This window comes from Phalacrocorax carbo, chromosome 9 (genome assembly GCF_963921805.1).
Source record: "Phalacrocorax carbo chromosome 9, bPhaCar2.1, whole genome shotgun sequence".
Classification (NCBI taxonomy): Eukaryota; Metazoa; Chordata; class Aves; order Suliformes; family Phalacrocoracidae; genus Phalacrocorax; species Phalacrocorax carbo.
This window is the reverse complement of record NC_087521.1, coordinates 25826613-25849799: the sequence shown is the minus strand read 5'-3', so window position 1 is coordinate 25849799 and position 23187 is coordinate 25826613. Positions and strand designations below refer to the sequence as shown.

The following is a 23187-nucleotide window of genomic DNA, read 5'->3' as shown; positions in this document are numbered from 1 at the left end:
GCAAAGAGACTTGATTTCTGAGAGAACAAAAAGGAACAATACAGCAAAATCCTTATTGGAAGGAGAGATATAAAGGTGCTTAAAGGGGTTTGAGAGAGAAAGAAACACACAAAGGGTTTACAAGGCTGGAGTTAAACAAAATTAAGTAAGGTTTAGAAATGTACTTAGAAAAAATAATCCTGAAAAGGAAGAGAAAAACCTCCCTTTCCACCCAAAATAAAAAAGGAACACTATTAAAATGTTCTTAAAATATTTAGTTTCTTTTAATAACACTCATGATACATTGGGCAGTCCAACATGATTCTGTGTGTATTGGCAAAGCATAGTAGCCTTTTGGATACTTAATCTTCATCTAAGTGTGTTTCAGATCTATGTGTGATAAACCTCATTTGCTAAATATGGGAGGTTGATCTACTCTATGACAGAGCAGTTGTGTTTCAGGTAATAAACTAAAATGATATAAAGGTGTCGGGCTTCTTGGCTTTAGTTGGCAGGTTGCATTTTTCTCTGAAGTGTGTTGTTAATGGGAAATCTCATTGTCAGCACCCTTTTACTGAAATATTTCTGAGAAATTGTGATTGCTTTTCTTCTAAATCCTCTGTATAATCTCCATTGTCATTCAGTTTACTACGGAAAACTACTGGGAGCACCCAGAAACAAAATCCAAAACTGGGGATTTCTTTCCCCTATCTTTGACAATATTCTTGTTCACATATCCCGAATGGGAACATCATCAAGAAGCATAGGGTTCAACAGCTGGAATCTAGAGCAAACTAATCTGGCACTGCTATTCTGGGCAGTGGATCCTTTGTGGCCTTAGGCAGACAAAGCACATGATCTTTCAGTCTCAGTTTCCCTTTCTCTAATATAGGGTGATGAGAATAATTTCATTCCTATCCGAGGCAGTATTTTTATTTGCTATAGGAGATTAAATGGTATGGAAACAGCCTTAATGAGGATTGTTCAAAATCAGAGCATATCTATCATTCATGATTTAATAGTTTCAATTTTATTTTTTTAATGAAGGAACTCAGTTCATAATTGAAGAGACCAAAACGTTTAAAGGTTGGATTCGTATTTTGGAGAGTATTCTGAATTTCAAGAAAACTACCACCCCCCCACCCCCCCCCCCACTGTTTCATTATGAGAAATATTCTAAAGGCTTTCCAAAACTTTTGTCTTTATGCAGAACCACAGTCTGTTTATTTCTTCATGCCAAAGATGAGGTTTGGCACAGGATTGTCCCATACCCTTGCCAAAAGCTCTCCTAAGAGCACACTCAGTTTATATTACTACTTTTGAAAAAGGAAACATTAAAGAAACCATCTTTTTAATACAGTATAAAGGTCCTCTGAAGGCTGAAAATGCCTCCCTCTGGCCCCACCTCACTGCAAAGGGCTAGGGGAAGTGAGGGAAAAAGGAGTCTTACAGTCAAAGGACTGCCTCTGTGTGAGGCCTGGGAGCTAGGACAGCTTCACTCTAACCCTCATTTCCCTTCAGGCTCTGTTTTCAGAAATTGTTTCTAAGTCTGGTTGCCCGAGTCGAGACAACCATGGCTTCATTTTCAGCAAGTCTGGGCACTCTTAACACCTGTTGTTTTCACTGTGACTGTTCAAGGGAGGAAGGACCTAGGATGCCTCCTGCCAGTCTCCCAAACTACTGCAAGTGCAGAGAGTACCCAGTGCCTTGGTCTGTCCCTCTCCATCTGTGGCGCTGTGAGCACTACTGCATCCCTTCTGCAGCTTCTGTGAAAGGTCACAAAGCCAGAGAAAGGCCATGATTCTTATATGTCCAGCTTGCATTCTCTTTGCTCTTAAAGTACTATTACCTCTAGCTGGTGTCTCAAACCCTGGGCCTTTCTCTGGTACCCAGAGTGACATGGCAGGCATATTCTGTACCTTTTGACTTAATACAGCATTGTCCTACCTGGTGGGGGAAGAGACTTGAGAGATCTGCCTAACTATGGTGCAGAGAGGACTGTTGTTGACTAAACTGTTTCATTTAAATGCAGAGGTTTAATTTTTTTTACACTTCTAAGCAGTCTTCAAGTCTGAGAAGATAATATACAATTAAAACATAGAAGGCTATTGTCATAGAAATGCCTGATTATGTAGCTATATTACGCGTAGAGTGAGACAGCATTTCAGGTAATTGTACAGACTTGTGTATTAAAGAAGTGAGAAAAATCCATGTATGTGTAGCCATCCATCCATCTGCCAGAACTCAGATTATATTTTTAGAAACTGAAGCCAGATGTTAAAATCTTCATCCAGCTCAATATCTCTCTCCTCCTGGAGTTGTTAGTTCAGGCCACTCATTGTCTATGGGCTGCATGGGTCAGGGGTAGTCAACTGTCAAAGAGAAATCAGCTAAAACATGGAAGACACTTTTTTGCATATGAGTTCCCCACACTAAAACGGCAGCCAAATTTTCTGCATGTAGTTTTCAAATAGGCTTTGCACCTTTTTTCTTTTTTTTTAAATATTTTGTTTAAAAAAAAACCAACAAAACCTGCCATATCCAGAATTTCTTGTTCAAACACAGTGCCTTTTCCTCCTAGGGATCGGTCCAAAGAATTTCCATTAGGTGGCTGAATACCTAAGTTTTAGGGATGCATATGCAAATTTTATAAATTAAATGTGAGTCTCCAGTCTTGCATGGATGGGATCCTTTTTTCTGTAAGCATGTATGTCCTTGTGATCTGTCAGAGTTGCACCAATGTGGATCAAGCTCCAGGGTCAGGGCCTTTAAGACTTTTCAGTGAATATTACCACTTGAGTTACAAAGCATTTGTACTATGATATGAAAATGAAACTGTGTGAAAGATTCTTAAAGTACTTAAAGAGGAGTTATTTTATAATCTGCAATTGTCTTCAATGCTTGTGTTTCTGGAGTGAATAAATGTGGAAAGCTTCGGCGGGTAGATCCTCCTGTAATAACTTCACACTGATACTCAGATGACTGTCCCTGAAGAAATTAATCTGTTTTTTCTGCTGTAAATAGCTATTTTGTTTAGTTAACCTGCTGGAGGATATAAAAGGAAATCAACATGTTCTGTAGATTCAAAGAGTGGGGTCTGTTTATTTGTCCATTCTGACCTCCTGCATATTACAGGCCAAAAAATATTGCTCTGTCACATCTGCATTGAGCCCAATTCCTTCAATGTTTTATTAAAGTGTTGCATGTAAATGTAAACTTGTAAGCACAATTTCTGTTCTACTGTTGTTCATTTTGAAAAGCTGTGATTCCCTGAGCTCGAATGAATAAAGTCTCGTTTCCTATGGCACTGGATTCTCTGGTTTTCTAACAAGGCACAAGCTCCAGTTGGAGCTTTTCCAGTGGCTAGGAAATTCCTGACAGCTCAGTACTAGTGGATTCTCTGAAGCCTAGTAGGTTATGTTCACACTGAAGCCTTTCATTTATTTGGAGCACTATTAAGGCCATCCTATTCACCCATCCAACTATTTTCCTGCATCATGTTAAGAATTTAATTGTTTTTGAGGTATCTGCTTTTATCAGATGCTTGGAATTGGTGATTATGTCCAAAAACTATTGAAGGGATAATATGCATGTGACCACTCATACAGGTGAAGCTTGACTGCATAAGATTTGTTTCACTAGGAAATCTGGCACCTGTACTCCCAGAGATATGTGTACCCCTGTAGATTATTATTGTTCTATTCTTACTGTTCATTAGAGAAGGAGAGATAAGAGTTTCATCAAATATAAAACAGCATTCCCAGAGGATATCAGCAATGACCAATGGACTAATACCTTTCCTGCCCATTTTTGGGGTTGCTTTTCACCATTGTAGATCTTTAAAAAGTATGTTTAAAATACACTGCGCTGCTAGACTAGAAATGAGAATTAGTAAATAGTTTAATTTTTGTCATATTTTTAAAGTACTTTGTCATGTCAACAGCCAATAAGCTGGATGCAAGTGATAGTTGAGGCTCTGTGTGCCTTCACTTCTGTTTGTATTTGCTTTATCTGAAGATGCTCCTAGATTTTGTGGCAATAATACTTTTCATTTAGAAATTCAGACCTCCTCTGATATAAGCCCCAAACATTTCCATTTGTAAGTGCAAAAAGTTGATCCCTATGTAATTATAAAGTGGTGCCAGGTTCTAACCACAATACCTTACCTACCCATGTCCTTTGGAAATCTTTTACTTGCAAGAACTTTATATACCAAACATGTTTGTTTAACAAAAATGTTGTTATAACTATAAACAACATATTTTTTGTGTGACTAATGTTTTCATAAAGTTGCTTTCATTTTCACAGGTCACTGCTTCCTTTTCCAGCCTCACAAATAGTTTTCTCAATCATCTTGGGCACTGAGTTGGTGCCTCAGCACTTGGATCTGTGTCCTATGATTTGATCTTCTTTTCAGAGTGTTCTCTCATTTGCCCCTGTCCATGTGCTGTTTTTCTGACACTCTTTTTTTTCTTCTTGTGCCACTTTATGACAGTTTTTCGCCATGATGTGCTGTTAGAAGAGGTGAGGTATCTGGAAAAAAATTAGACTTTGTGTGAAAAAAAGGAAGCAGCTGACCAATAAACTACTTAGAAAGTAAGTAATTTTTCTTTTTCTAACTTCTTGTGTGTGTGTGTGTGTGTGTGTTGGTAGCACAAAATCTACATTCATGACTTTATCTACAACATAGGGCATGTTTTGTAAATGAGCTTAAGCACTCTATCAAATTGTAATTATTCATGAATAGTCTCTCTTTATTGTTAATTATATGCATCACACTAACAGAGTTTGATATACTGATTATAAGAATAAAGTTCATCTGAGGTAACAGAGTGTAGTCCTTTCTCAGGCATCCAGCCTGGATCTCAGCTGCAAAGTAAGTACCTCTCCACATCTCATTACCAAAATAGCAACCTTCTTAATCCTTTGCAGTGAAGAACAAAGGTTTGATTCAGTCTCTGGAGCAGAAATAGGATCTTATTAATGCACTGGCAACTACAGTATTGTTATTTTTGTTAGAAAGGGGAGAAACAGGAATTTGCTGATATATGTTAGATTAAGGGCTGTTATTGTTTTGAGATTAATCAGATTGTTAGCTGGGCCTTTCCAATGGCAGTTGAAAATCTACAAAATATCTTGTAATTTAATATTCAGGATGAGTTCAGGAGCTACTTCCTGGAAATTTACTTATATTCTTTGTATCCGTTCTGAAAGGATCACTCAGAATATCAGTTAAATGGTGTATTGCTTATTGTTCAAGCGGTGGATCTAGGACGAAAGTTCTGTTGCTCTTGCCTGGAGTGCTGGTCTTCCTGGGCTCAATCCACTTGCCATCCAGTGGATCAGAGTGGAGACCCAAAGCACCAGGAAGGTACCGAGCGCTCAGCCTCTGTGGAGCACTGACTCAGAATAGGTCTGTGCATTAGCCGAGTGTCCAGGCTCGAACATGTTACAACTGAGGTATGAATTCACATTTTGAAGTATTAGAGCTCTGATGATGTTTTTTGGAGTCTTTTCTTTCTTTTGAAAGATTTGCTGTCATGGAGTGTTGGTCTGCAGTGGACTGTGGAATTTGGGATCCCTGTCGAGTAGGCTTTCTATGTCTCTGGCAGCTTGTCAGGGTAAAGTTGAAATTAGGATTGCAGGGAAGAGCCAGAGGAATTCCACTTGGTGAATTAAATGTTATTGAGCTTAAGGACCTGGAAGAGGGTGAGGGAAGGATCTGGGTGAGCTCCCAAAGTGGTATGAATGACTGGCATAGAAGGTATTGCTTAGAGCAAAAATAAATGCAGTGTAACTGATCTGTTGAGACCAGCAAACTGTTTCTGGAAATGACTGGTGCTTGATAATTCTTAGTGATAGGCAAATGCCATACTCCAAAATACGTGTGGTCCATTGTGCAATTCTGTGTGGGTGTGGATCTTTGCAGGTTATTGGCCTATGCCCTCTGGCACAAAATGTGTTTGCGTAAGTCTTAGCATGTAGAACTTTGGGTGTTTATCATCATGTGTATGTGAAAGGTTCAGGGTTAAGCGAGGAAGAACTATCCCAGAAACTGAGGTCAGCAGAAGCGTTCTGGATAGCTGTTCCCAGGCCTGACTACTGTCACAGAAAAGGAAGATCTGTAAGATGGCATTTGCAGTGAACCTCAATTTTCTGCTTCTATTACTCATCATTAGGAGAAACCCTGTGTTTAGCCTCCAGGAGATTAAAAAGAACTAGAGTAGGACTGGACCTGAGAGAGGAAGCCGTGAGTGTGCGTGTGTGTTCCTTGGGCAGTGAAACAGCTGACTGAAAAAACAGCTCATGTCCTGCTCCCATTTCCCCTTGATGGTTTCCAGCTGTCCTCTTACCCCTGGCACATGAAATGACATTAATTAGGTTCAGCTTATGAAAATAAGTGCAAGGCAGTGTGTGTCACCCACCTTATAGTGCTGCATATAAACAATCTGCTACATACAAACTGTGATCACAGATGCTGAGTGACATCGTAATTAAGCCAGGAGCTGAGTAAAGAGAAAGTTCCTTTGGCAAAGTAGTCATGGGCTAGGTGGTTTCTCAGACTGTGAAATAGATGAGGACATGCTCACATGCAGGAAATCAGTGTGTATCGCACCTGGATCACAAATAAGAGTGTCACAGACTTCATGCTTTGATCAGCACAGGTCTTTTAGTATTGACTGAGGCAGGAGAAAGGAAAGAGCTAAATAGGACAATAAAGGAAGAAGGCAGTATCACTATTTTCAGTGAGCAACCAACCAGTAGGCACATATTTGTAGGTTATTTACAGTTTTTTGTGTTTTATTTTTACATTTCTTGCACATTTTTTATTAGGGAACCTAAATGGCTTCCTCAGAGAATATGAAGAATAAGTAGATATAAAATGTATTTGAAGAGTTTACACACCTAGATTTTCCCACCTCTTAATATATTGTCACCATGAGAGACAGAATGAGTGATATTTTTATGCTGCTGCAGCAAGACCTTATATCACCTTGCTGCCCAGGTTGGTAGGAAAGGATGATCAGAAATTGACTGAAATCAAGAGATGCAGAAGAAAACCCATTAATGAAGGCATGGAAATCACAAGATCTTAACACCATTGCTTGTCCCAAAGGCTAGAAAGATTTTACTGAATTGGATGGGCTGCTACAGGCTCTGTCTAAAGCAAATTGGAAATTCCGAACTCAAATTTAGGTGAATAAAAAAGACTTAGTGGACAAGGTTATGCAAAAGTTGGAATATGTGTGGAGGCTGCAGTGATGATGGAAGAGTTTCTGTGCAAAGGAGAAGAAGGTGTTGACAGGTTGATGTTGCCTAACTAGAAGTATTGTAAAAGCCTGGAGGAATGATCCCTATGACTTAAAAATATGAGTAATAAATGAACTACAGATACTAGTATGGACAATAATGAATCTGGACAAATATACTACTGAAAAACCAGTGTTCGATTACTAAGATTATTTGATAAATGAATGGCCTATTGGGGTCATCAGACAACAAAATCACATGAATTGTGGTTTAAATGTCAAACAGGTTTTTTGGTTTAGATCATACAGCGTAACTGTGATGAAATTCTATTATGACGGGGGAACTTTTTTCCTGGATGTGTGTGGACAGTGGAGGAGAAACAGAGAAGAAAGCAGAAAACCTGTTTGGAAGGGTAGGGGGGACTCTTGGCTTGCATGAATCTTCTGTGTCTTACACTTAGCTGCTGATGCAAGCTGAGATCAGAAGTGCTGCAGATCTTCAGGCAGGTAGTTTCCACTTAATTTAGTGCATTAACCTAGCTATCCACTGGGTGGAGATGGCAGACAAACTTCCTATTGGGTGTTTTGCTATAAAAATGATGGGTGGAAAGTAGTCCAAGGTCTCAAAAATAACTAAGCGAAATGATGGAGCTGCACAGGAGGCTGGGGCTGGAGGTTAAAGTGGACAAGATTCAGAAGCAAACCAGTTTTTAGTTCTCACTTGTGCTTTTTACTCTATAAAGATAGAACAATAGGATTTGTGTGAGTTGTAGGAAGTTTAAATCTATCAAAGCATCTGATGTATCTCATGTCTAAGACTGATGCAGCTGTAGGAAATCTCATGTGTTGGCTGATTGCAATGACCTTAACCAGACAGCTTTCAGAACTAAATGCTGAATTTGAATCTATCTCATCCACTCAGTAACACTTTGTGAGGTGCTGGTTTTCCCTGAGGACTTGTCACCTTACAGGATTATGGTAGAGTGTATGTTGGTTTCATATTTTCGTGAGGAGGAAAATCCTGAAGGACCATGTGCCTCTGAGCAGGAGATTGTTCAGCCTTCTTAGTGGAGCGGGACTCAGTGTGAAGTTGGGAAAGTGTCAGGGAGGAAGAGTTTTGGTACACAAAGTAGGGAATAATCCTGTCAATCCAGAAAGCAAAGGAAACTACCATGCTCTGACAGGATCTTCAAATTAGTGAGCAAGGCCAGCCTTTATTGGACTGTGAGAATATTACACAAGATTCATCCTGCATTTCTACTCCTAACTGCTTGAGTCACTGAAGGTATGTCTACTCAGGGTTTGGCAGGCAGAAACGAACTCTCTCTGTCCATGCTCCAAGCTGGCTGGATGAAAGCTGACTCTGAATGGGAAGCTGTGTAGCCATCATTAGCATGTGGCTGAGCCTGAACTAATAAGTCCTGCTGGGAAGCAGAATACATTAGCTTGGGATCATCGTTATGGGGCTGCAGTTACATGACTTTAGGATTAGAGGTAGCTTCTATCTGGGCATCTTGGAGTACTTGCAGAGGGAATTGCATCTTCTTGCAGATCTCCCATGGAAGCACACCCTGAATATTTTAGAAGGGTTAGGCAGTCACAGTGACCTGGAAAAATGGTGCTCAAAAGGCTGCCCATTCTTTTTAAAAAACTCTTGAGTAAAAATCCAGTGACAAACTCCAGCTTTAACAAACAATCTGCTTTCAGATGCTTTCTGCCAGGCCTGAGGCCTGATGTCAGAGGGAAAGACTTAAACCTGTATGTTTGAATGGAAACCCAACTGGTCAGTGGGAAAGGCTGTGCAGCCATGACAAATGAACACCTTGTAGTAATATCTGCCTGAATTAAATGTCACTCCCTATACATCCATTACACAAGCCACTTGCTCCCTTGTTTACAATGAATGGAAAGTGCTAATGACAGCTTATTTATCTGATGTCCCAGACTCCCAGGTAGCTTAGGTACTTTTGAAGATACTGTCTTTCAAATTATGTTCTGTAATTTATTTCCATGCCTCTGATTTTCAGAAAAAACTGCTTCTAAATAAAATTCATGGGCATTTAAACAATTATTTTGTCCTTAGCCTCAGGAGCCCATTAGTTGCTGTGTTCTTGAAGCAAATTAAAACAATGCATTCTGTAGGATATAAAACTATTCCTAACTGTGGCAGTGGATCACTGCAGTCATTAGATTAATACCAACTATTATCATCCAGGATGCTCATCTGGTTTTACTGAGCTTTGTTAACGAAATGGAAATGTATGATTAAAGTCATCCTGTCTGTCCCTCTAAAGTTGTGCCTGTGAATGAGTCACTGTTTTACAAATGGGTGTTGCCAGACGCTGATATTGAATATGGCTCCAGCCGTCAGAGCTCTGGGTCCAGCACTGCATTCTTGGAGTCGGGACTGGAACACTGAAATTCCCATTGAAATCTGTGGGAATTCTGTGTGGCCAAAGCCCAGCTACCTTTATGGCTGGCTGTGGCAGCTCAGAAAGAGATGTAGCTTTATTCAGTAGGCACGTAATGGCTTGGGGACTCAATACGAATTTCAAGCATCTCTTCACTTAGTCACTTGAAACCCAAGACGGAATTGAGGAGACCACATTCCACTTAAGCTTTGTTTGTTTGAGGTCAGCTGAGTGGCTTCTGCTGTCTCTGGACGTGACACCTTCTGCTCCACTGGCAAAGTTGCAGCTGTGGTTTCCATGCTCACTGGGCACAATAACTATTTGCACAGAGGAAGCCCCAGTGTGTCAGTTGGCTTGCTTGCTCTGCCCGCTGTAGTGGCCGCACGAAGGGTGGAATGTGCTTCAACCTTTTGGCAGATATATAGCTGTTTGCATGCCCCAAAGTAAATAGCTCCCAAAGGTCTTTGGTGGAGTTGCTCACAGAAAGCTGTGTCTTATGGGCAAGGTTGACCCAATAGTTAATTTAGCTTGTTTGCTTCACATATGAGATAGGGTTTGAATAGTCCTGGCCTTGGGGAATTTCACATCTGGATTCAAACTCTTTATGGCTACTGTCCCCTAATCTGTGCCATGGGCTGTTCCCAAGTCCTAGTTCTGTACTTTTCCAAGCTTTGTGTTTCATGTCATCCCCTCAGGGGCATTTGTAAAAGTGGGAGGGCCAGATTGGTAATTGTAAGAAAGAGAAGTATCATCACTGACGTCAATGCAGCTCTGCCACTTCACATTTGCAAGGGATCAGGCCCGTCTACCAGTGTCACAGTCTGCTGGGGAGGAGGGGAGGCAGCCTGAGAAGTGTTGGGTTTGCACTTCGCCAAGTGACAAACAGAGAGTCTGAGTGCAGTAGCCAGACACATTATAAAACAGGCAGTTGGAGAGACAGCTCTGTGTGGAGGCTTGAGTCTTGATTTACTCCTGGTCATTGTCCTGATATTCCATGGCTTTAAGACAACTTTAAAAGACTTAATATATGGATTTCTCTGAGCATAATTGGCTGAGACCCCTTGTGTGGTTTCTGGGTGGTCTCATGTGGCATAGGAGGCCAGCTGTAGGCATAGCTGCTTTTGTGCAGTTGGGTAAGTGTAAAATCCAATGCTGGTTGCTCTGTGTTACCAAATGTATGGCTATACTTAGATTTGAATTCATTTGAAGCTTCCAAATCCTTTGCCCATCTTAGGATATTTTAAATATTTTGGGAAGCATGGGTTTAAGGGAATAATCCTGAATTTAAAAGAAGGGAGACTGAAAGGTCTTAAGTAAAGCAGAAGAGAGCCAGGGTTTTCTTGGGTGCAAAGGGGAGCAGAGGAGGGGGAAAAGGCCACTTGGTGATAAGACATCCTTTCAAAGATCCACTAGTGCTGTTCGCAGAACTCTGCCTGTTTGGTGCATTTCTTCTCCTGTGCTTTTGCTCATCTGAACAGTCTCTCCAGAAATCAGCAATTGGGAACACATATGAAATACTTCTCTTTGCCAGGTAAATGGGAACAATAGTGGAGTGGGAAAGAATGAATCACTGCCATTAACAAGAAAACTAGGGTTGCTCTCATCATCGACACAATGCAGTGTCTATTCTCAAATGTCAGGGCTAATAACTCACCACTTACAAATTAGATTTAACCCCCTCCCACACAAACCCACATACTCCTTGCTAGCCTTCAAGCTTAGGTCATAGCTGCCTTTCTCTGAGGGCCACCAGTAAAACCTTCAAAATATATCTCCTCCAGACAGTCTGGCTGCTTTCAAGATTGAATACTCCTCCCCCTTTTTTCCCTTTGGATTTTCTTTTAGTTATAGCTACATCACTGAAAAATGTGGAAACGTCTTTGAAAGCCCATCTAAGGCCCTAATTATCCTTAATGTAAGAGGACCATTATCGTCTACAGCTGAAATGAATAATACAACAAGTAAGAAAGATTCCAAAGTTTTGGTTACCTTAATAAATTCCTAAACGTGAAGGAACTCACAGATCTTTATCCAATGCAACGAGAAATTATTAATGCAGGTGGGAGTATCAAAAGCTTGAGTGTTTCAGCTGGCATCTTACAACATCTTCTGTCGAGACAGTGTTTTTCATCCAGTGCACTGATGGATTGTAAGTATAGCTGCCCAGAAAAGATGTAACAAGGATGCCAGTTTCCTAGATAACCATCATGTAGGTGTAGAACATGAGATGCTGCTAATTTCAGATGCTCATCAGGATATTAATAGCCTCCTTACTTTGAAAGTAATGGGCTTCTTTAAATTCCTGGTCCTGAAATATAGGAAACATTCAGGATATGTTTTTCAACCAGGATGGCTTTTAAAGTGAAGTTGAAACAGGTAATTGGAAAAAAGGACACAGAAACAAATTTGGGACTGATTAGTAAAGTCCATTTAACAGCTTCTGCTTGCCGAATCCAACACAAGCAGATTTTTATTTTTAAAAAAATCATTCTTTCTTTCTCTGCATATTGAGAATTCTTCAAAGTGGTTTACATGCAGTTCTTAGCACAGCTGCTTGCTGGGGGTGTGTGCTCTGTGTGTGGGATCTATCAGCAGCCTGGCTACCTCTGTGTGATCTTGGGTAAGGCCTGGATAAAAATCAAAGGCCAGATTGTTCTGTTTTACCAAATGTGTTGCCTGGGGCCTGCTAATTAATAGAATGTCTAGGAATGTCATACATCTATTGAAAAAAAAAGTGTCACTTAAAAATTGCTATTGTTTTAATTGAATGTTGTCATTTTCACATAGTGACCGATATCTCAGCCTACCAGTCTTTTTGAAAGAGCAAACTGGAACATGGGAAAACAGGCCACTCATAGGGAAACACTGTCTGTTTTTAAGTTATTTTTTAACATAGGTCTCACAGAGCCATAAATGCTCCCACATGTTGACTGGGAGCCTTATCCTGAAATCCAAACTTGTGTTTCATTCTTATGAGTTATTCCATCGTAAGTCAGTGCCGGAGGCCGACTGTAAACAGAGGTTGCAGAATTGGCCTGATTTTGACCAAGCAATAGAGCATAACTCTGGGAATATTTGCTGGAGATATGGCACTTAGTAACATGGGCAGACCAGCTGAAACTCTGAGGTTGTGCATGGCAGTAGGCATGCAGGATTGCCTACCAGTAAGTGTTTGCAGGATTGGGTGGTAGGTGGTCCTACTTTATTTGCTGTTTTAACAAAGTCTGGTACTTGTTATGGAGTGAGTTAGTTCCTCTGGGAAAGGTGGGTGTAACTTGTCAGGACATGAAGGATAACTAACCTCAGACATTTGGGAAGTTGTGTGTGTGTGTTTTGATGCATATGATTTTGTTATGTAAAATAGCAAGGCTCACCCCCTTCTCTGCCTGATCGTGCCCTCTTGTGGGTTTCTGCACAGTTCTTTTGAAGGAGAAGGGTAGCTCATATGATGAGGTGAGAAAGAAGATGAATGGAAATAGAAACCAGGAGGAATCAGATCTTCAGCTGAATAGTTATAAGGGCTTCTAGCATTCAAAAATTTTCGTCCTGTGTCACTGGGCCTATAGGGGAAAAAATGAACAATATCTAAAGGTTACATATTGATTTTTACAGAGTAATTTGGCTATGCTTTAATTGTGCATGATGAGAGGTATTTTGTATGATACCCCACTGTAAGTATTCCTCAAATGCATCCCCATTTTGCCAGAAGAAGCTAAAATCCTTCTTTTTATTCTCTGCGTAGCTCTTGGATTGGCAGCTGGTTTTCATATGATTTGTTTCTATCAGTGCATTACAGCAAAGGTGTGTGCTTTGGGCCATGAGTATAAATTTGAAGGTTTCTTATGTTGAAAATTCCCTCAGTTGGCAAATGGGTCATTCAGTGCCAGATTTTCTGAGAACCCAGCAAAGATGGAGGTGGAAAGAAGCAATGGGGAATGAGGGGGAGTATCTTTTTATCTGTCAGATACAGTTGTAGTATCTCTGCAGCACTGTGCTTTATGTGCAGGATACTGGTCTTGGGTTTTATAAGAGTTCTGGAAGAGTTTTGTGCACTGCACAGTCTGATTGACAAGGAGGTTTTCTGTCCTCGCATGACCTTCTTTTAATATAAAAAAAATTCAATAAAAGTTCAGCCACACAGCAAGGGATGAATTTAAAGACTGCACACCATGTGACAATGCTAAAACTTTCATAATAGCCATCATATTTGTTGGTTTAAAAATCAACTTCATTGTCATAGTTAATAGTTTGCAGCTGCTTTAGAACAGAGGCAAATTGCTATGTATGTGTCAGTCTTAAACACAAGTAAGATCCACTGACTAGGACAACTTGGTTAGTTTTTCCTATCTATTGGTAGTATTGCTGATCATCATCTCTATGCGATGAGAGGAATTCATTGCCACATTTCAGCACTGCTGAGCTGCAGGATCACTTGCAAGTAAAATAAACTTGTTTTCAATCGCCTGCCAAAGTATACGCCATGACATCCCATTAAAAAGGCTTCCAGGGTAGTGTATAATAGGTGCAGTCCCCCTGCAAATCTATGGGATATCATCAGCATTGATTTAACTAATGATGGCAAGTTACATGAAAGGTGTTAAAGAATCAGAATTTATCACCTAATGTGAAGCTCAGGAGTAAAAGAAGCCTTGCTGGAAGATCACCAGGTAAGTTCTCTGCCAATTTATAACTTAGGAAAAGTATTTGTAATTTGCACCAAGTTCATATCAGATGGAAATGGGAAGTAGATGGAACAATCCCTCTCCATCATGCTGGTGATGTGCAGAAGGTGTGTAAGGTCAGAATGGTCCAGTGGCCAAAGTGTAGCAGCAGGATCAAGCTGAGGGCAGCAGAGGAGTATGTGAAATGCCTGCTGGTTATCCTGGACTGGGGGCCATCCAAGAAAGCCTCCTTAAGGTATTGGGAGTTGTGGCAACCACAGGAAATTATGTCTAGAGGTGTGTGTTTTGCCTCTAGGCTGAGCAAATATAGTGTTATTCAGATTTAGGGAGATTTTACTTTACTTTTCTTCCTCCCTACTGTATCTGCTGTTAGAGCAGAACTGATCTTAAACCATGGACCTGTAAACTGTGAAGCTGCAGACTAAAATGTAAGGGGTATCCCTTTTGAGCTATCTGTCTCAGAAGGACTGTGATTATTTAGAGCAGAGGATCCCTTGGTGTTTTAGGCACGTCTCTCTGTGTGAAGAAGTCAGGGAGTTCAATGAATGCAGGTCAGGCTGTCCAGGATGCTGTATTCTCATGGCTGAAACTAATTTTTTCCTTCAAGGAAGCAAACAGTAGAGGAGTGAGATGGTTTAATGACTGAGCTTACAAGAAGACAGCACTTTTAATGCTGAAGTCAAAGACTCAGAGAAAAGTGTGGGAAAAATTCCCCAGGGAAGAGACAGCCCACACAGTCCTGCACTGGATGACTGTCAGTGCTACTTCACCTATCTGAGTGAGGTTTCTCATGTGCTTCCTGGGACAGAACCTGACACTCAGGTCTCCTTTACAATTCAGAGAACTGCAGTTTGGCATTTCTGTGCACATTGTGTAATTTGAATAATTTCAACTCTTGTTATCCCTTCAAGCTTGGTTAATTTGTCAAACTGCTAGTTTGTTTTATTTGCATAGAGACCATGACTAGCACTGAAGTCTAAAGTAAATGCATGAGATCTTTAGTTAATTTGCGCTTTCTTTTCCCCTGGCATTCTGTCTTTCTTGGTCTGTGGAGGTTGCTTTGTTTCACGAATGAATGGAAATGTATACCAGAAGATGAGTGGAACCTTCAAAACACCGTGTCCAGCTTGTAGAGGGCTCTAGTAGAGTGGCTGCATGGAAACTGTTGAAGAATAGGTACCTCCCCCAATTCCTTTACTGTATTCCCCATCCTCTTGATGGAGTTTCCTAGCCCTGAGGAGGGAGGGGCATCTGGACTGAGCCCAGGTAATTTGTCAGCCAGTTCAAAATTAGATCAAATGTCCTTTCCTCAGCAAGAGTGAAGGAGGGGAAATATACACTTCCTGTTAGAAAAGGTAGGACAGATGTCTGGAACTACACATGTGTTGGAACTACTCCTTTTGTATTACAGCTGCCTGTATTTTTCTGCCTCTTGGGTTAGAGCATCTTGCAGGTTTTGACCAATAGTTCTCTGTCTCTGACATCCCTGGCTGTTTCCTGAAGGTTGTCAACAACCAGCCATGTTGTTTTCCCTTCCTGGAAGTAATTCTTTTCTGAAGGAGACTTCTTAATCTAAGCCAACAAAAGCAGGGGGCTTCTGTGATTAGGCAAAGAGGGTGGACTTTAACTAAATGTAAGTGCATCTGAAATGTAAGAGTCTGTTGTTGTGGTAGTCTCTGAGTATCCTTTTATGATCGGTGGCTATTCAGCCGATATAGTCAATGGACTGTAGGTACTGGCTCTACTTATCCCAAAGCAGATGTGTAAAATGTTAGATGGACTCTGTCCATAACAGTGCCTGTATCTATTGACTAGGTGGGAGACTGAGGCGAGAGGAACACCCCCAGATTCTTTGTCTTCCTCTCACAGTGATGAAGCATCTTCCTTCTCAGGTTGCCTTCCTTCTCTCCTCTAAATATTGACAGGTCTTTTCAGGGCAGGCATGAAGTCTGTTGAATATAAATTGTGATTTTTCTCATTGTAGCTTTGCCTGGGACACCACGTAATCTACTGACGTTTTTGAACCCCAGGAGAATACTAGAATGTTTCCACCAGCAAAGGTCCCCTGGAATTGTTGAAAGCAGTCTGGAATAGTCCTGGTTCTTACACTTTCTTAAGGTATTTTTCCTCCTATCTAATTTCCAAAGAGGAGTCTGATTTTCATTTCACATTGTCCCACCCCTGCAGCATTTTTGACATTGGCCAGAAATGGCAAGACTTGAGTTGGAAAGGTGTCATCAAAACAATGACTAGATATACTTTGAAGAAAGGTTTATTATTTGGCTTGCTGCCTCTGAAAGCTGTTAATTACCAAGCAATTATGACCAGACATAATTTTTCACTGTGTAAAGCTGCCTCTTGGGTTTAATATCTGACTGAAAACAAATGGCAGAAAATTTCTGAGGAGCTCGAAAAAGGCCAAGAGATGTATAAATGTTTCCTTAGGGCATCCTTTGCTACCTTGGACTTCAAGGCCAGGACCTTGGCTATCATTGCCTCCTTAGAAAGCATTCTTGGCTCCAGCAGTCTGATCCATCTTTTCTCTCCTGGCTTCTCAAATAATAAAATCATAAAAGTAGTTTGGGAAATACATTTTGCATCTGTAACTCCTGTGAGCTCTGGATACTTCAGGAGTCAAAACTCCACATGGATTTGCCACAGCTGAGGGCTGTGTGTTTGACTCAAAAATTCTTTTGCACACAAATTAGAGGGCAGCCAGTGCAAAACAATGTGGTTATAATGCATTAACTAAGCAGGAAGCATGGAGATCAGCCTCTGCTGTGTCAGGAAACAATTTGTCTGTGGAAATGGCATGGCACAGTGCTTGGGAAGACAATGCTGCGAGCAATGTTCAGTAGGCTGGCTGCTCAAGAAGGTCCTACAGGGGCACTGTCAGTGAATCAATAGGCCTGATTTATCACTGTATTATATTAATTCTACTCCAGGGTGACTCCATTCAAGTCAGTGAATTTATCCTAGGGTAAAACTGAGGAAAAACAGTGCCTCATCTCTCTTGCTTTCTGCATGAGTTGCTTCCACAGAGCCACATCGATACTATCAGTTCTGTCCTCTTCAGGGCCCAGCTGTGACAAGGTGGGAGCTGGAAGCCTCAGCATTGCTGAGAGGAGTTGGGGTATAATCCTTGCACTGGCAGAAATTTCTGAACCCCAGGTTTGCCAGCTAATCCTTAAAAATGGTTTCTGATGAAGATATGTGAATTTTACAGTGTGGTTCTCGAGAAGTAAGGCACTTTGAAAATAGGATTTACTGTTGGGATGGAACACCAGAGGCTGTCACACCACTAAACTGAGAATAAACAGAGAAGAAAGCCTGCATGAGAATGCCTTGAAAGTGAGTATAAACGAGGGAGGGAATAAGCTCTTGCCTCCAAACAAAGAGTTTGGCATTTGCCTGTTACAACATGCAGGTGCTTTGCCAGTATGAAGAATAGGATTGAGAACTGGAAATCTATGTCTCCATGTTCATCTTTCAGCAGGCTTCCAAGCATACACATTTTCATTCAAAATCACTACCAAGCTGTTTATGATAGATGTGTGCCAACTCCACTGTTTTATGTAGCTGTCTAAGCCAAATCATTGTGACCTGATGTGACTTGGTTTTTTAAAAGCGTGCACCTTCAGAATTCTTATTTTCTTCAGTTTGAAGTGAAACACTGGGAAAAGTATTGGAATGGATCTGAAACCAGTGCAGCATTCTTATGCAGAGGCAAGAGTGCCATTCAGGCAAACACTAGAAGAAAATCTGTCTCGGGTGTGTTTTTCAAAATGAGTCTGAAATGTTCGTTGGAACAATATCAGGAATCTTAGACTTAAGTGAACTAATTCACATGCTCTGATTTTGCCTATATCTGTGGTATTGGGAAGTGAAATAATAGTCTAAGTGCTCTGTTCCTGAAATTTCAGTTCACTTTTTGTTATCGGCATGTACATTTATTTAAAAGCATATGTGAAGTCTGCTTTTTTCTTTCTTTTTTTTTTTTTTCTCCATCAATCTCTTTCTCCTTCTGCTTTTTTCTCTGAATAGAAATCTTATACCTCTGTGTGAATTTAAAACCTGTTAGCGATATGGAGAACAATTAAGTGAAAAAGCTCCTTTTTTGGTCAAACATGCTACTGTTTTTCTTGGAAAATAGAATATCCCTTAATGATATAATCAGCTGCTTAGATGTTTTCTCACATCTACATAATAGATGATTATGCATTTTATTGCTTGCTCAAATACTACTGAACAAATCAACAGTAAAATTTTCTAGAGTTCTTCAAATTGTGGTCAAATGCTTTCAGGCTAATAAATCCTTTTGGTCAGTTTAAGATGTTTTGATACTTAGTTGACATTTGTCACCCTCTTTCTCTTAAGTACCTCTATCTTGGTTTTAGCTTCATCTGAGATTGAACGGGACATTTTAGCATTGTCAGAATTTATAAACAGCAGTTGGTTTTATGTGCAACACCCCTTACCAGTGGTCGTGGGTTGATTTGTTTTTCAGAGGTTCCCACTACAACAGATACAAATGAAAATGGCTAACCAGCCATTTTCCCATGCCAGCCTAAGAGCTGGGTTGTGTTTTTTTTTTTAATACAGTAGTTGATGAGAGACTTCCTTCTGATGAAATTAGATTCAATAGCATAATTGATGAAATACAGAGGAGGAGATTACCCAAAATGACCTTTCAGTCTGAATCTTTATTTGAATGGGAAAAAGATTTTTTTGAACGTACTTCCAGATAGTATCTAGAATTCTTAGAAACTTGCAGGGCTTTTTGTGGGAAACCCCCAAACTATTTTTGTGTGGCTTTGGCCAAAAATATTTGGGTTTTTCTTACCAAATTTCAAAAAGGTTGAATAGTTGGCTTTTCTGAAGGAAAGGCAATACTTTCCATAATGAAAAATCCCAATTTTCTTTCTAGCACTGCTTTTTTTTTTTCTTCACATTTCTGACAAGCAAAAGCATACAAAAGTACCTGGAAATACAGCTGTTGTATCCTGAAATTTCAAAGTAAAATTAAGATTTACAGTCTTTGAGTTTTTGCCTGCTGCAACACCAATCAGCGCCAGTATATTAGGCTTACATTTACACTTAAGTGCAAGTGCAGATTAGTGTTTCTGCCACTGCAACATTGCAAATACCATTATGGCTTATTGCCAATGATCCCAGTCACTGTGGAATGGAGGCTGTGGTTGCCTAAACAATAGGTACTATTGCCAAAAGGGGTCAGCTGCCCTTTTCATAACCCTTCCTTGTAACTACCTGAGGGTTCATGTAGGTGCAAAAGGTGTCAGATGAGGAAAAGTTGCCAAGTGAAAACTCATAACTAGAACAAAGAAAATTGATGTGGGCATGAGGGAATGGCATGAACAGGTAACAGACACCACATATTTTGGCTGAAGTATGAATTTATATTGCTTTGAAATTGCAGTGCAGTGGTGTTATGTGCATGAGATTATGCAGCTGTGGTGCCACGGTGAGTTACAAATGTTCATTTGTACAGAGCAGTTCTGTTTGAAAACATGGTTTGGACTATCCCTGCTGGATATTGTATTTTATGGGATTTTTTTTTTTTTAAAAGACAACCCTGATCCTGAATCTTACTCTTGGTTAATAAAGGAGGTTGTGAAGTTGAGGGTACAGATATATATCTTCCACCTAGATTTCTGCCTTCTAATGTCCTTCAGTTCCTGTAGATGCTGCCTGGACTTTTTTTTGCCAGCCTGTGTTGCATTTCCTAGACAGATGGAGGGGGTGCTCTCGTGCTCTTTTTCTTATTCTTGTCTTGGTAGATTGTAGGTATACTTTTACAGAGCCTGAAACTGCTTTGTAGAAGGTTAGAGTACAATATTGCTGCTATTCTGCCTACTCTTTATTTTAAACCAAGGGATTGAATCCCCTGACTTTCCTAAATCAGGGTTGGAGCCTTCAGTTATGACTGAAATGAAGATGAAGGCTTAAATGCAGGGATTAGATAGTTAAGCTGTGGGTTTAGAAAATACTGATTTTTGCCATCAGATAATTTCATGATATTTCTGTAAAGAAGGCTCTTCAACAAAACCTGGAAGAAATTCAGCAGTGAGGAATTCCAGCAGTGAGAATTTGAGATGTTTGGGAAATCAGGAGCAAACTGAAACTGAGGTCTTAGAAATGGTTGTATTTTTTTTTCTGGTGCCAAAAAGCAAGCCAAGTTATTTTGTCCTGAATAATCTGTAGATTTAATCTCTCTTGAAGTGCCCAAGGGGTTCTCTGACAGAGTTTTGGAATCTGTGGTTCTACTTGGTGCTGTGTTTTACAGCTTCGTAACAAATCTCTGCAGCTGATTTCTGCAGTGGATAAAGTGGAGTTCAGTATATATTTGATATCTTTTACTAAGGAGAAACCTTAACCATTCTGTAAACAAAGACTCAGCCTAGGGTGACTATACCTAAAAAAAAATAATAATTCTTGGATTGTGGAAGTAGTGTATCTTGTATCTTCTTCACTTATTAAAACATAAGGCCTTAATTTCAGGGCTAAGAATAAGAAAGATGACAAAGAATAAGACTACACTGGAAACTATGCAGCCTGTGCCTAACTCCAGTGAAAATAGTTATAGTTGAAGCATTTTGAAGAAAGCATGTACAGCATATGGAGGTGATGATTACTTGAGGAATACCTGAGAAAAATATTTTAAGATATATAACTTTTTTTTCATTTAACTTGCAAATGTATACTATTGTATAGACTTCCTTCCTCTTTCCCACAGTCTAAGAAATGTTTGGGCCAGAAACAGCTTATTTTCTAACTTCCCATTGGAGACAGAACATGGCATGCCTTTCTTCAAAATCCAGCCATTCTCCAGCACATCTGCCAGTAGTGGACATTGACCTTCTCTTTCCTGCTGTGGGCAGACGTCATTCAGTTCCGGAAATATTAGGGAGATGACACAGAGCTGGCTTAGCTCAGCAACAGTGACCCTACAAGACATGGCCTTGAAAATCTTACTGTGCTTTAAAGGCAGGATCTCTGTTTGAACATTTCTATTGCATACAGTCTTTGGCATGGTTAGCAAGGTTTTTGGTGATTTAATCTTTGCACTTTCCTTCTGTTTTATCTATACATGGAATTAGTAGGAAAAACTAATGAGCACGTATATAACAGATATTATGAATTTCAATGTCTCTGAGGTATTTAAGTAAGCAAAGGTAAGGCAAAATTTTGTATTGAGAGGTAATGCCTTTTACTAGGAGAAATGATAGAACTCGAAAGAGACAGAAGCTCTCACGTGAGGAAAGCTTGTCACATTTTTCTAACTTTTATGTCAGTTGCTCTGGTGATGTCTGCAGCAAAGTAAACTCAATATCTTTTTGGGTTACTGCTAATGATTTATTATGTTACAGAACACAAAGTAATTTAACTATCTGCATTGTGTGGATTTGCAATATGAGGCTATCCTGAGGGATATGCTCTTCTGGACTCTGATACTGTGTTTTACTTTGTTTATCTATCATGAAAGGTATTTGGAATAAACAGCAAGAGTTTTGGGACTGTGGTATTTTACTAGGAATGTATATACTTGAATGTGTATGAAGGTGAGGATGAAACATATGAACAATGTGAGGTATGTATTAGGTACTCTTATTTTTGGAACCACCTGAAGTTACATGTCTGACCCCACCACTGCCATGTGCCATCATAGAAATCCTGGTTCACTGAAGTGTTAAGTTCACTGCTATTCAGGAAACTGTTTCTTTGGATTCCATTTTCTCTGTTTTTAATAAATCTTGGTTTTGGCTAGGATCACTCTTGCCTAGGTAATTTTACAAAAATGTCTGTAGGACGCTGAGAAGATCATCAGCTTTATGAAGAGGTCCTTAAGAGTTTCCAGAACTTAAATGCTCCTTTTAGTGCCAATCATTAGAGAGGAAAGAGATTATTCTGCTATGTTTTAGTAAATTTTGCCTACCATCAGGCTACAGTGAACAAATACAAAAATGCAGAAGCCCACAGACTAAGAGAAGGCTGAAAGATGCTGTTGGTGAGTGGCAATATAATATAAAACAAGATGAAAAATGTCTGATTTCTGCTTGGCAGAATAACTCTTGCAGAACATGAGGAATGGCATCCCTTAGCCATCATGTCAGATGGAGCATTAGTCACAAAAGGAGCTATGTGACTTGCTGATATATCTGCATAGGGGAAATCCTCAGAGGATTTGCTAGGATGCATCCATGGCCAGCTGGACTTGCCAGAGCTGTGCAGAACAACCAGAGCATCTTGGAGGGGCAGCACTTCATCTGCAGTAAGATAACACTGGCCTGTGAAAAAGTTCAGAAATGCTGGACTCCTGTGCTGCAGGTGGCATTTCAAATGCTGTGCTATTTGGGTGCCAAAGTACTTAGAAAGTTTTCTGTAGGTTTAACCCAGAAATCTGGGTTTGTCAGTTACTGTCACAGATAAGGTCTTTCAGCAGTTGTTCTAAGCACCCTCTTGACAGTGGCTAAGACAGAAACTAATGCTTTCAGAAAATGAATATAAAAGCATTCTTACTCCTCCAGTTGTATAAAAGACAGTATGTCTTACTTCCTATCTATTAAAAAAAAAATCTCTGAATAAACACAGCTGTTGAATATCTTGAAGTAGAAAACAAATGTCTTCTTCATTTTTGTGATCTATAGCCTTAGTATTTCAGCCTCATTGCATAGTAGCCGATATGCATTTATCACTAAGCCAGGTTGCACAGTGTGCTTGAAGATGAAGTTTAATGCACAGAAGTGTCTGTTCTAGTGGCTACTTCTAGCCTTTTTGACAGACATTTGTATGGTGTAGAATGCGCAGCATAATTTCTGGCAGGTCTTTCAGTAGTAAAACTTAACA

General features: G+C 40.0%; 1 long non-coding RNA gene across 5 annotated transcripts in view; it reads left to right on the top strand.

Annotated features, from left to right (window-relative positions):
* The window catches only part of LOC135315036 (uncharacterized), a 142592-nt gene that overhangs the window by 94866 nt on the left and 24539 nt on the right, over window positions 1-23187 (top strand). For all 5 annotated transcript variants that reach the window (XR_010374480.1, XR_010374481.1, XR_010374478.1 and 2 more), the window contains exon 7: window positions 4475-4575. This is a non-coding gene — a long non-coding RNA (uncharacterized LOC135315036). The remainder of the gene's footprint in view (window positions 1-4474; window positions 4576-23187) is intronic.